Consider the following 12,500-nt stretch of genomic DNA (forward strand, 5'->3'; position numbering starts at 1 on the left):
AAGGCGTCGACCAATCAGACATTTGTCGCCAGTGAAAGCGTGTGTCACCGTGCTTTTTCAGTGCTTTTACGTTGGGCAAGGCCCCAAGAAGTCAAAGGACAGAAGCTTCAAGAAACCGCCTCAGTAATTGAAGTCAGAAGTTGACCAGTGAAGAGCTAAACAATGGAAATCACTAGTTCTTAATAGCTGGAAGAATTGGAGATAGTCAGCCAGCAAATCGAAAGTCATAAATATCTTACATTGAGCTAAATGCGTTAAGGACAACATCATAAAGTGATCGTGTTTCCGAAGCTGTTCCTGAGCAGGAACTGACATATCGCTGGCTAAACCGAAGAGGAAATATGCGCACTGAGGTGAAATGTTCGAAGCAATCATTCAAGGTCCATTCATGTCACACCATTTCACCTTTGTAGAAAGGGGGGAAAAGCTAAACTGCAGGATATACCCAGCCGCTTATTTGTATGCGAATGGCGTTTATTGTTACATGCGTCGTAATTCAAGCGATGCCGCTACAACTTAAACAAAAAGAAATTGGGATGTGCATTTTAGAGAGCGACTGATCCAAAACTGAAAAAATGCCAGACGCGCGTTAAGTAGTATTACGTTTAAAGATTACGTGTTGTAATCAAAGGTGTCATGAAAAATGTTTTGAGCATTTACCTGGTGTTAGAGGAGGAGACGTCGTTATTTCTTTGATCTTTGAAATAACATAACCTACCGGTCAGTATAAAATGCAGACTACAGACCCGACTACAGACTGCAGTTTCCAGATTGCAGATTGGGTTTAAAATGCAAACTAGGTACAAAATGCAAACTGCTGACTGGGTCCAAAACTGACTAATGTTTTGACTGCATAGTGCGTTTCTATGCCAGCGAGATTCTCTTTTGAATTAACGGTGCTACCAGGGAAATATCTTAGGAAATTTCAAGGTCAACGCGAGTCTCGGTTGCTGAGACAGTGTTTGAGTGGAAATTCGTTCGTGGAGCTTGGCCGGCTAATGGATTAAGATCTTGGTTTGAATTCATGTGTTGAAAATATCAGTTAAAAATGGAGCAAAAAACACACCAACAAATTTCCAAACGGTTTTCTCTTCCAAATAAGGCCCCGTCCACACGTATCCCAGATTGAAAAATATTTCCATCCACACGTAGCGTATTCAAATCGAATTTGCCCGTGCACACGAATCCGAAACGTTTCCGGATTCTCATGGTCATAAAGCTCTCGATAGATGTAGGTCTACATGACGTCTATTCGGCGATAGATGTAGATTTTGCAAGAGAATGTGAAAAGACGGACCGGCGCCACCCTCCTAGCGAATTTGAACCCCGGGTGACTAAATCCCCTAACGGATTTAGTCCCCTATCGCGGATTTGGACCCTTCCATATTACACTTGCATGATAACCCCTCGTATCAATGTCTTCCGGAGGATTGTGTATCATCCTAGAAGAGAGTTAATTTGAAGGCGGTATAAAGTTAGTCCTTCCAAATGCCTGGTTTGGCCGGTCAGTTCTGCCAAATGGAAAGCGCCCTAAGTGTAGCAGAATCAAATATAGTGATAAATATTCGCAAAGTTTGTTGGAGGAATGTATTGACTGAATGCATAAATGGCGGCTAAAAATGTATTCTTTTGTTTATATGCTAATTAGACTCACTAGGCTCACTCTCAAGCAACCTTTCTTTTGTATTTTGTCCATGCAAACGAGGCTAGTGAGACTAATTAGCACATAAACAAAAGTATATGTTTTTGGCCGCCATTTATGCATTCGGTCTATAACTGGCACAAAAAGTGTTAATAAATACTGAATGGATCTGCTCTACTTGCCTAACCTGATGACATCAACAATATGACCTGGCAACAAAAATCAGACCTTATTCAAAATTTCCCTGTCATCTGTACTAGCAACTTTGAACACATGGTACAGCTCTTTATAGAGGATGTGTCAAAGAGTAATCTTATGCCTATTGGAGAAATGGTAGACTTATTTTACAGGGTTGAATTCCAGCAAAGGGGATCATGATCACCTCACATTCTCTGCATTATTTTGGATATCGAGTTGCATATGAGAGCCCACCGTGCTGTTACACAATTATCCAGCTGTTATATCACACTGACTAGTGCACAAAGAAAACTTCAGCCTGCAAATTTTAAACAATCGCGGAAACTTTCATATCCACGAGAAACGACAGTGGCACTTTGATTTTTTTTTATTATCTAGCTAACTGCGAGTAGCGGTTTACAAGATTCCTTATAATTCATTTATTAATATAAGATACCATTATAGGAGCTACTAAGCAACTAAGAAAAGAACAAGAACATTAGAGTGCATGTCCACAAGAATCGAACAAAAGATGGCCACAACTCGAACATGGATTTTGCTCAAATTTTGTCCAAATGTAGCCTAGCTATTATGTGTCTAAATGCAATGTATAGTTTTTTAAGTCACGTGTATTTTTATTTTGGAGAAAATGCGAATTTAAGAGTTCTTGTCGGAATCGCCATTTTTAGTTTCCGCAGAAATTAACGCTTACTTTGCAGGTTCACGTGATGTTTTTGAAATTTGAATCACGGTTTGCATCCGAAATAATTTTAGGCTCAAGACACCCTGGTTTTACTTGACTTAAGGTACCCCTGAAACCGCATCGTTTTTTAACATGCGATAAAGCTCCAAATCTAACAATATTTGCACCGTTAACTCTCTAAGTGATACAAACATTTATTTGGGCAAATGTACACGCTCTGCTTACAGTTCATCAAATTAATTTGGTTTTGACCTTTCGACATCAAACGTCCTAATTTCAATATTCATCGAGCGTCGCACCGGCATCGCGGGGTTACGGGTCCAAACCCCGTTGAAGTCCTGGATTCTTCACCTGATTTCACTCTATTTCAACTTTCCCAGAAATCTCGTTTCTATTAACGATAAATTTAATAACAGCCTTTAATATACGAGAAAGTCTAAACGGACTCTTGAAAACTTGCCCGGTCTTTATGACCTTGATTTGTTTAGCCTCAATGTGCCCGACAACAATAGGCTAGTTTCGAATTGTGCAGCAACAAAGGAACGGAGTCGAGGTTCAGGGAAATAATTTGCATTTTCCTTTGTTTTGAACAATACAATATGCTAATTATTCCCCTGAACCTCGACACTGTTCTTTTGTTGCTGCACAATTCGAAACTAGCCTATTGTAAACAACAGGCAATTTCCACATGCATACGCAGCACATATGACTTTCTCTATAGAGTGTTGTCACGTGACGTTATGGTGGACATGTTGGTGGTCCCAAACAAATTTACCATTTACAAAAAATTTCCGGAAATTTCAGTGGAAATTTCCATCGGGTGAAAAACGTGTTTCATTTAACTCAGTCCGTTCGCTGCCCAGTGATTGCGATTTTAAGCGCCAAAACTTAAAAATGTGGCCGTGAATAGCCTGGAAGTGGTAAGACCTTTCAAAAGTTGTAAATGGAACACACATTTCCATCGGAAAGTTTCCAACGGGAAAACAGGACTACCTTTTCAGAAGTTCCGTTTATTCCGGAAAATTTCCAGTGGAACGAACCAAAAATGTGTGTCCATTTACATCCCAACCGGAATTTCCGGAATTTCTTGGTAAATGGAAAACGCCCATGTTGGTGTCTTCACCTAATCCTCCGGGAATTGAGCTCTATTATCACGCAAACGTTTTCTTTTGTTTTAGGTGCAAAAACAAAGTTACTGATCACGTGAATGAAAACACAACAAATGCAAAACAGCTTAAGCAATACAGCTTCTCATCTTCCCACAATTTTGAAAGCCATCTTCTTCACGAAATTTGCTTCAAAGAAAAGAAAAGCATCGTCTACGGCATCGTTTATCGTCAACATAATTCGCCCGAACAGTTCCTGAATATTTCGATGATACAATAGAAAACCTGCTTCCTCTGGGAAAACGCTGTGCCTTATACGAACAAGTGCACATTGCCGGTGCTCACGATTTTCTTGCGACACTTTTAATTAACTGTAATCTCATTCCCACCATTGGCAAGCCGACTCGTGTCCGCAAAAACTCACTGACATGTCTGTAAATAATCCTGAACAAGTCGCTTCAATCATAGTTAATAGAGAGGACTGGTTTGGAAGCTCGGCAAACATCAAAGGAGCAAACAAAGATGGCAAGATTTAGGTTGGAAAGTCCACGACCGTGCACAATCTTTTGTTTTGCGTTCATGCACTATTCATAAATTACGTAACCAACACGTTTCTATTGGTTAGTTCCTCAGTACGGAGTAAACAGCTATTGTGTTTTGTGCACGGTCAAGGACAAAAAAGAGAACAAAAACCTACAACAAAGAAAGTTGTCGGGTTTCATAACCATTCTCGTCTATTAACTATGCTTCAATACAGTGGAAATATCAGCAATCTCAGACTAAGTGATCATTTTTCTCAATTTTGTCTACTAAAACTGTCAAGGAAAAACTCTTTAAACGAGCGAGAAAAGTCCATTTTAAAATGAATAGCTTCAGAAATGACGTTTCCCAAATAAACTGGAATGAAGTCTTGGGTAGACTTTCATATACCGGACTAAAATAACGGAGGACAAAAGAACAATTGTTATCCCGATTAGGCCTTGCTAATTAGGAATTATTATATAGATATTGATGAAATACCAGGATTTCTCCTTTTACTAAAAAATCATATCTTCACCGCGCGCAGTGAAGATATCATTTTTATCTTTCACATGTGAGGATATAGGTGTAGTCATGGTAACCAACACGATTAGCCAATAAAACGCGAGCTTTCTCTTTATTGTAAGATACTTTTGTGGTTTAATATAATTCTTCTCTACTACATTAACATTTTTATTGCAAACTTTGACATTATCATGATTTGTTTTTCATAACTTTCTTATCTTGTTTCTTGTTACACAACATGCGTGTTTTAGCGGTTGGTGACCACTTTTTCATCATTTCGAAAACGAATAAAACAAGTTGTTTTAAATCTAGACATTTCATCAATATCTATATAATAAACAGAACATTACATAGCCGCTTTGGGATACGAATTTTATCTTCTCGTGCTGAAAGTATCTCTCACTCGTTCGCTTCGCTCACTCGTGAGAGATACTCGCAGCACTCGAAGATAAAATTCGTATCCCCGCGCGGCCATGTAATATCCTCTATTTGTTACGTTTCCTTTGTTCTTTTGTTTTATGAACATTAATTATATCGGATCCGGTATATGAAAGACCAGCCGAAGTCATCGAAAATGGAAACAACATATGTTGACAACATATTTTCCTCCTTTTATAAGAAGCGTATAAAAAGCTAAATCCCTGTCGAAACGAACGTTGAAACAATTATTTACCAACTCTCAAGTCTGCAAATAATTTTTTGCTATAAGCCTGTCATACGTCAGGCTAGGGACAAGGTTTGACCTGACATGCAGCCACCCTTGATCGGACAAAAAAATAATAGGTACGCAATGCGTTTATGTTGTAAGCCACTAAGGTAGAAGAGGAGGTGCTGGAAACTAGGGTGTTGAGCTATGATTAATTAAAATCGCAAACTTTGAGAGCGATACTAGATGTCCATACAAAGAAGTCCACCACAATTCTTAAAATGCATATGCAGGGATGGCACTAGGATTTTTCAATCTGGGTCCTGGGACCCGCATGTTCGGCCAAATTGGGGTCCCAAGCATTTTTTGGGGGTCCCAAAATCTTGGTGACGCTCTGTGAGAAAAAGAGTATGTTTTAAATTATGAGAAAAAGAGATTAACCAACTTGGAATTAATATTGACGCATATGCATAGGACCGGCCGACAAAGGCTTTTTCTAGAGCCGTTACATTCATTCCTGGACAAGAACTCTGTTAATGAAAGAGCACCCTTTCCAAGGGTTTACGCTTCACTGGTTTCCTCCCTTAGGAGCAACGAACAGTGACGTCTTTTGCTATATATTTGCATTCAGTGACTTGCAGAGTACATTCATCTGAAGAAGACTGCAGAAGGCGGTCGAAAATTTAGTTTTAACCTTTTTAGATGTTTTAAACCCCATTTCTTAGAACTTCAATTATGATCACAGATCGCTCCAACAGTTTTACAAACACAGAATATACTGATAAATCAAAGCAAGTTGTGTGAGTTATTTAAGTCAGTGCCTTGCGTCCTGGGACGCATTAAAATTTCGATGATGCATTTTTTGGATTTTATTTGCGTAAAAATGCACGATTTCTGCGTTAACGCGATCCCTGATATGGGTCGTCTGAGATATAGTCTTTGGCGAGAGGATGAAAAACTGTCTAATACTTCTCTCTACGATTTTTGATTTCATTTTATTTGCTTTTTTCTTGCTGATGTTGTCTCAAATCACCAAAAGACCTTTTCAGCAATAGCAACATCATCTTGGATTTCGCATTTGACACAATCCATGGGCTTGTTAGCCTGGATAGACCACAATGCATCAGGACTCTAGATGGCGTAACCATTGTGAAAAGTTCAATTCACTGACTAATATATGTCAGTAAGACATTGTTTTCCTGCATTTGATCCAAACACAGATTCATTACCTTGATTTAAGTCTACACAAACTGTATGTGTAGGATCAACTAATTCGTTAAAATGGATAGAACCTTGATTTATGTTCCCATCACTCCTTTGACTAATATCTGCACTAACTGCTTTTGCTGGATCAAATACTCTAGGCCCAGGGTTCTCCTTGCCATCGTTTGACATTCTCTCAAGAACAGTGCGTGAATATTGTAGCACAAAATTTTAGTTAACCATACTGTCACTTTATTCTCACATCTATACCGCTGTATCAAGCATTTTAATGTTGGTATCTGAATACACTGAGGTAAAAATATGTCATGCATACTAATTCTGGTTCCATACTGTTCATTTGTCACACCCATTTTCAAGGTGCTGCTGTTTAATTTTCCTACTATACAATACTAAATACAGTATTGGAGTACAAAATTACCAATAAACTGCAATGCTAGCTTCAAAGGAAACAAAATGGCTTCTGACATAATTTTGAAGTACTAAACTATTATTTGACACACTGTTTTGCAATGGCAAGTTCACAGCAAACAAAATGACCTTTGAGAAAATTCTTTACTGTAATTGAATTTAGGTTTCGTTGGTTCTCTTCACCATCTCTTCACCTTAATACACGCTAAATAACTGATCGATTCACCGATCAATAGTTCATGCCGATTGCTGTCTGTGTGGAGTGTCACAGATCACCTACAATGCAGTGAACACCCTAAGAACTTTATAGTTCAAAATTTTACTGAGTAAATTTTAGAGTTTATTTAGGTGAAACAAGAACAATTGTACTTCAATGATGCAAAGCGAATAAAACCAGTTATTTATGTTACAACATCAGTGGCTTCCGGTGGCCATATCTCACGTTCAAAGCATGTTAGCCCCACAAATTTTCAAAGGCTCTGCGCACATGTGAATCTAGTTTGTTTACGATTCCGAGCATGTTTGCCTCACAAATTTTCAAGGGCTCTGCGCACATATAGATCTAGTTTGTTTACGCGAGTACAGCTCTTTATATGTACCTGAAAGATGAAACGCGTATCAATAACCAAAATTACGGGCTTTTTTATGATGTACACTTGACAATTCATAGCAAAAAGGGCAAGTAGCGAACAACATTAAAGACTATCGATAAAGGATTTTATAACTATTGTAGCCGCAGTTGCCGCGGCAGCCTCAAAACACAATCTCGTTTGTAATACTCGCAAGAACATAACATACCTTGTGCAGTGGGGATACAGAACAACCTTCGTACCTCCACAAAATAAAGTTGCTTGTGACAAAATAATAATAACAAAAAACTGAAATCGCTTACCCTTCCTATCTCCTGATACAGTAACCATGCGTTTGATAGCCTCGAAGTCGATGGATTTCATCGTACGTAATCGTGATAGAATCGATAGAATCGCATAGCTAAAGGTAAACTCGCGGTCTGAGTGGCTATCGAAGAGAGGGTATTTAGCGTGGAATTGCACTTGTAGGATATCGCTGACGTGAGTCAGAAATTAGAAATTTTATGTTTTCTAAAACATTGTCTCCTTTTACAAAGCAAAAACCTGACCGAAGAGAGGAAACATAAGATTTTCCATGTCTTAATTTAACTTATGACTTCCTCGAAAGATTACGAGCAAGAAAATCGGAGAAATCGGCAGCAGTCTATCGCGAAAGTAAAATGCCTGAAGAAAGAGGAAAAAGCACAAGTTCTTCAGCGGTCGAGGAAGAGCTGTAGAGTACGCAGAAGACAAACTAGAGGCCAGTAAATATTGCAATTAATTTTCAGTCGAATGTTAAATCCAACAGTCTGTGTGTTGAAAAAAACACACGGTTTACTCTGTTTTGCTTGTTTTGCCTCCCAAAAACGCACGTTAGCAATGGACGTTGTATTTTAAATTACAGTCCAATTCGAGTAACTCGGTTAAATTAATATTTGGCGGATAACAACTTACCAGGGGTGACCCGAAAACACTGACCCCCGGTCCATGGACCCCCCTACGGACCGGGTCCATGGACTGCCTTACGGACCGGTCCACGGACTATCTCTAGGGACCCCCCTCTACGGACCACCCCAAAAAACACAGAATTAAAAATAAATAACTACTGAAAATTTGTGTATACCGGCTGTCTGGATAGACCACTCTTGCCGGTGAAATCTAGCCATTACGCTCCGCAAATCAGACTAAGACTCAGGTGTTGCCTTTTCCTTCGCTGTTGACCGGAGGCTTCGAAACTAAGTTCTTCCGCCATTTTGTTCAGGACTGAGAGATCGAGAAGCCTGGGGCAAGTTCACAAACCCGAGAGAGAATGATCCGAACAAAATGGCGGGGGGAAAGAAAGAAAATACAAATAGAGCTTACTTATTATTCTTTTTCGAAGGATTCCGGTCCACAGCGAAGGAAGGGGCAATCTGTGTAGTCCGTGGACCCAGTCCGTAGAGGGGTCCATGGACCGGGGGTCAGTGTTTTCGGGTCACCCACCTTAAATGGCTAAATTTGTGGTCGGTATATAATATACTGTAACATTGTAAGCCAATATTCAACGGCGTATTTATAGTTACAGTCGGTATATAGTTTTTTATACAGACCATAGTTAGTGGCTTAAAATGTTACAGTATATATACTGTGTTATTCACATAATATGTTATTACATGTTATTACATGTAGTGCCTGTTAACGCTCCATTCCAGATCGACTCTGGAAGAAATGTTTTGACTCGAACCATAGTTAATCGAGGGACTGGTTATGAAACCTTAGAACTTTCAAAAGCGAGAGCAATGTTGTTGCAATCGATGTTGAATTGACCGTGACCCTGCACAATCTTTTGTTTTCGCTTCGCACGGGTTCGCAAATCAGTTGCGCACAATTTAATCGAAGGATTTGATTGGTTATCTTCTCGAAAAAAGGCATGTTTTGTGCAGGGGGAGTAACTGCAGAATACCCCGCCACATCGAGTATCTTAAGAAGCTGGCTACGCGGTACGCGGAAAGAAACAAAGTCAAGATGGCGAAGTATCTTTACAAGCTGGCTACGCGGTACGCGGAAAGAATTAAAGTCAAGATGGCGAAGTATCTTTACAAGTTGGCTGCGCGGTACGCGGTACGCGGAAATAATTAAAGTCAACATGGCGAAGTATCTTTACAAGCTGGCTACGCGGTACGCGGTACGCGGAAAGAATTGAAGTCAAGATGGCGAAGTGTCTTTACAAGCTGGCTACGGGGTACGCGGTACGCGGAAAGAGTTAAAGTCAAGATGGCAAAGTATCTTAAGTAGCTGGCTACGCAGTACGCGGTACGTGGAAAATTAAAATTCTAGTGTACCCTAATCCTAACTGAACCGTAAAATGAAAGCTAAAATTCAAACGAGTGCTTAGGCTTAATCAGTAAACGAGTGCTATATTCTTCACACGGTCTCCGTAAAAAGAGTAGTTAACCGAACCGTAAAGTGAAAGCTAAAATTTTAAACGAGTGCTTAGGCCTAATCACTGAAACGAGTGCTTTGGCTTAATCAGTAAACGAGTGCTATATTCTTTTCAAGGTCTCGGTAAAAAGTCTAGTTAACCGAACCGTAAAATGAAAGCTAAAATTTTAAGAGTGCTTAGGCATAATCACTGAAATGAGTGCTTAGGCTTAATCAGTAAACGAGTGCTGTAGTGATGGCCGAGATATAAACAGATTCGTCAGTGTTAAGTACAACACACTTTAATTCTCAAACACGCCATGCTTCTTTACTCGCAATACATCATGTAGTAATCACCAAAATGTCTCTTAAGCTAAACACTACATTCCCTTCCTTAGTGAAAACAGAACTCAACTTATAACAAACAATAAAAATGTTCAAAGTGCTTAACACAGTCTATTGTCCCGAGATTCATAAACAATGTCAACAATCGCAAAACTCTTTTTCCTAACAGTCTCAACAGTCTTTTAAAACTATTCACTTTTCCAGAACAAAATCTTTAAACTTGGCTGGCATCCGTATAGTTCGGTTTGGCCTTCTCCGTGGCTCTGTGGTTGCTGAGGTTTCTGAGGTACCTACAGGCAGGGGTGAGATCACCGGACTCGCTGGGGTTTCAGCTCCCACAAAGTCCTCCGGCTTCTCTGGGGTTTTATAAGGTTTAACAAATGAACTATTTCTCCGGTGTACTACACCTTCGGCTGATTTCAAGGTTAGTTCTTGTCTCTCTTTTGTCTGAACAGTGTAAGGCTCGGTGTCAAAGTTGGGAGTTAACTTTCCGGATGACTTGCTGTTTTTGACAAGGACTTTATCTCCAGGAGTGATAGAGTTATCAAGAGTGTGTCGCCGTTTGTCAGCATACACTTTGCCTGCAAGCTTCTGAATCCAGTCGCGATCTCTAATGCCTTCATCCAGAACACTCTTATTGGGACGTAGTTCCGGTAACTTGGTTTTACGTTCTCTTCCAAACATTAGAAATTCTGGGGTTGCTCCTGTACTGCTGTGGGGGGTTGTTCTGTATGCTAACAGGAATTTGTTCAATTCTTCTTTCCACTTTTTTCCTTCTACTTCAGCTATTTTGAGTGACTTCAACAATGTTCGGTTCTGGCGCTCTACTTCCCCATTTGCTTGGGGCCAGAGGGGTGGGGATTTTCGATGTTCAATCCCATGGTCAGTTAGAAAAGCTTCAAATTCTTCGGATACAAATTGAGGAGCATTGTCCGACTTAAGACTGAATGGGTAGCCATACCGTGTAAATATGGGCGTTAGCGCCTCAATCATCTTTTGAGAGGTGGTTGTGCGCATGACAACTACTTCAAAGAAACGGCTGTAGTAATCCACTACTACAAGTAGGTTTTCTCCAGAAGGAAATGGACCTAAGACATCGATGGCTACATCTTGCCATGGTCCGGACGGTGGTTCTACGCGCTGCATTGGTTCAGGTGGACAAAATTCTCCCACTACTTGGCATCCCGGGCAGCTTCTGCAAACTTTCTCCGCATCAAAGTCTATTTTGGGCCACCAAACCTTCGTTCCCAACTGGGTTTTCATCTTCACAATACCTTGATGCCCCTCATGTGCTAAACGCAGTACTTCACTTCTGAGACTCTGAGGGATGACGATCCTTGTTCCGCGCATGACTAACTTCCCTATTGTGCAAAGTTCATTCTTCACACTCAGGTAATGAGGCATTTTACATTGAGACCAGTCACCACTTTGTATGTAGTATCTAATACTACACAGTTCAGGATCTTTTTCTGATTCTCTTTCAACTTCTCTTGCAGTCATAGCCATTGGCGTACTTTCTTGTACAATAACTCTAACAAAGTCAGCTCCCTCGCCACTGGGATCTTTCTGATCCATGTAAGTTAGCCTTGAAAGGGCGTCAGCGATGTTGGTCTTACCAGGACGGTAAATCACTTTGAAATTGTATCCCTGCAAGCGAAGGACCCATCGCTCTATTCGTGCGGACGGCTTAGAGGACGTGTTACAGATGTGCTTTAGAGGTTTATGATCGGTCTCTATCTCAAATTCTCGACCATAAACATACAGCTTGAACCTCTCGCAAGCCCATACCAACGCAAAACCTTCCTTTTCTGTCTGGGAATAGCGCCTTTCCACGTCGGTAAGATTTCGCGATGCATAGGAGATCACCCTCCACATGCCATCTTGTAGCTGAGTGAGAACAGCTCCAATACCTGTGGGACCCGCATCGGCTACTATTCGCGTTCTGCATTCGTTCTTGAAGTAGGCGAGTGTATCTGCTTGGGTTAGCAGATCTTTCAACTTCTGGAAGGATTTCTCTTGGGCGTCTCCCCACATGAAATGTTGATCCCTTCTTGTAAGGATTCTGAGCGGTTCGGCGACCTGGGCGTAGTCTGGCAGGAACTTGGCGCAGTATTGTACTAGCCCTAAAAACGATCTGACTTCTGCAGTATTCTGTGGTGGCTTGGCATTTTGAATTGCAGACACTTTCTCTTCACTTGGTGAAATTCCTTGTTTGCTCAAGTCATGTCCAAAGAAT

General features: G+C 40.5%; 1 protein-coding gene across 3 annotated transcripts in view; it reads right to left on the reverse strand.

Moving 5' to 3' along the window:
• LOC137976083 (alpha-(1,3)-fucosyltransferase 11-like) overlaps positions 1 to 12,500 on the reverse strand; it is a 31,206-nt gene that overhangs the window by 14,671 nt on the left and 4,035 nt on the right. Inside the window, exon 1 of one of the 3 annotated variants that reach the window (XM_068823349.1) lies at positions 661 to 900. The exons of 1 other annotated variant lie outside the window; for it this stretch is intronic. The gene's annotated coding sequence lies outside the window, so the exon portion shown is untranslated. Of the gene's footprint in view, positions 1 to 660; positions 901 to 12,500 lie in introns of those variants that run through there. One more of the 3 variants, XM_068823351.1, reaches the window with a different exon arrangement.

Source organism: Montipora foliosa, chromosome 11 (genome assembly GCF_036669935.1).
Source record: "Montipora foliosa isolate CH-2021 chromosome 11, ASM3666993v2, whole genome shotgun sequence".
Classification (NCBI taxonomy): domain Eukaryota; kingdom Metazoa; phylum Cnidaria; class Anthozoa; order Scleractinia; family Acroporidae; genus Montipora; species Montipora foliosa.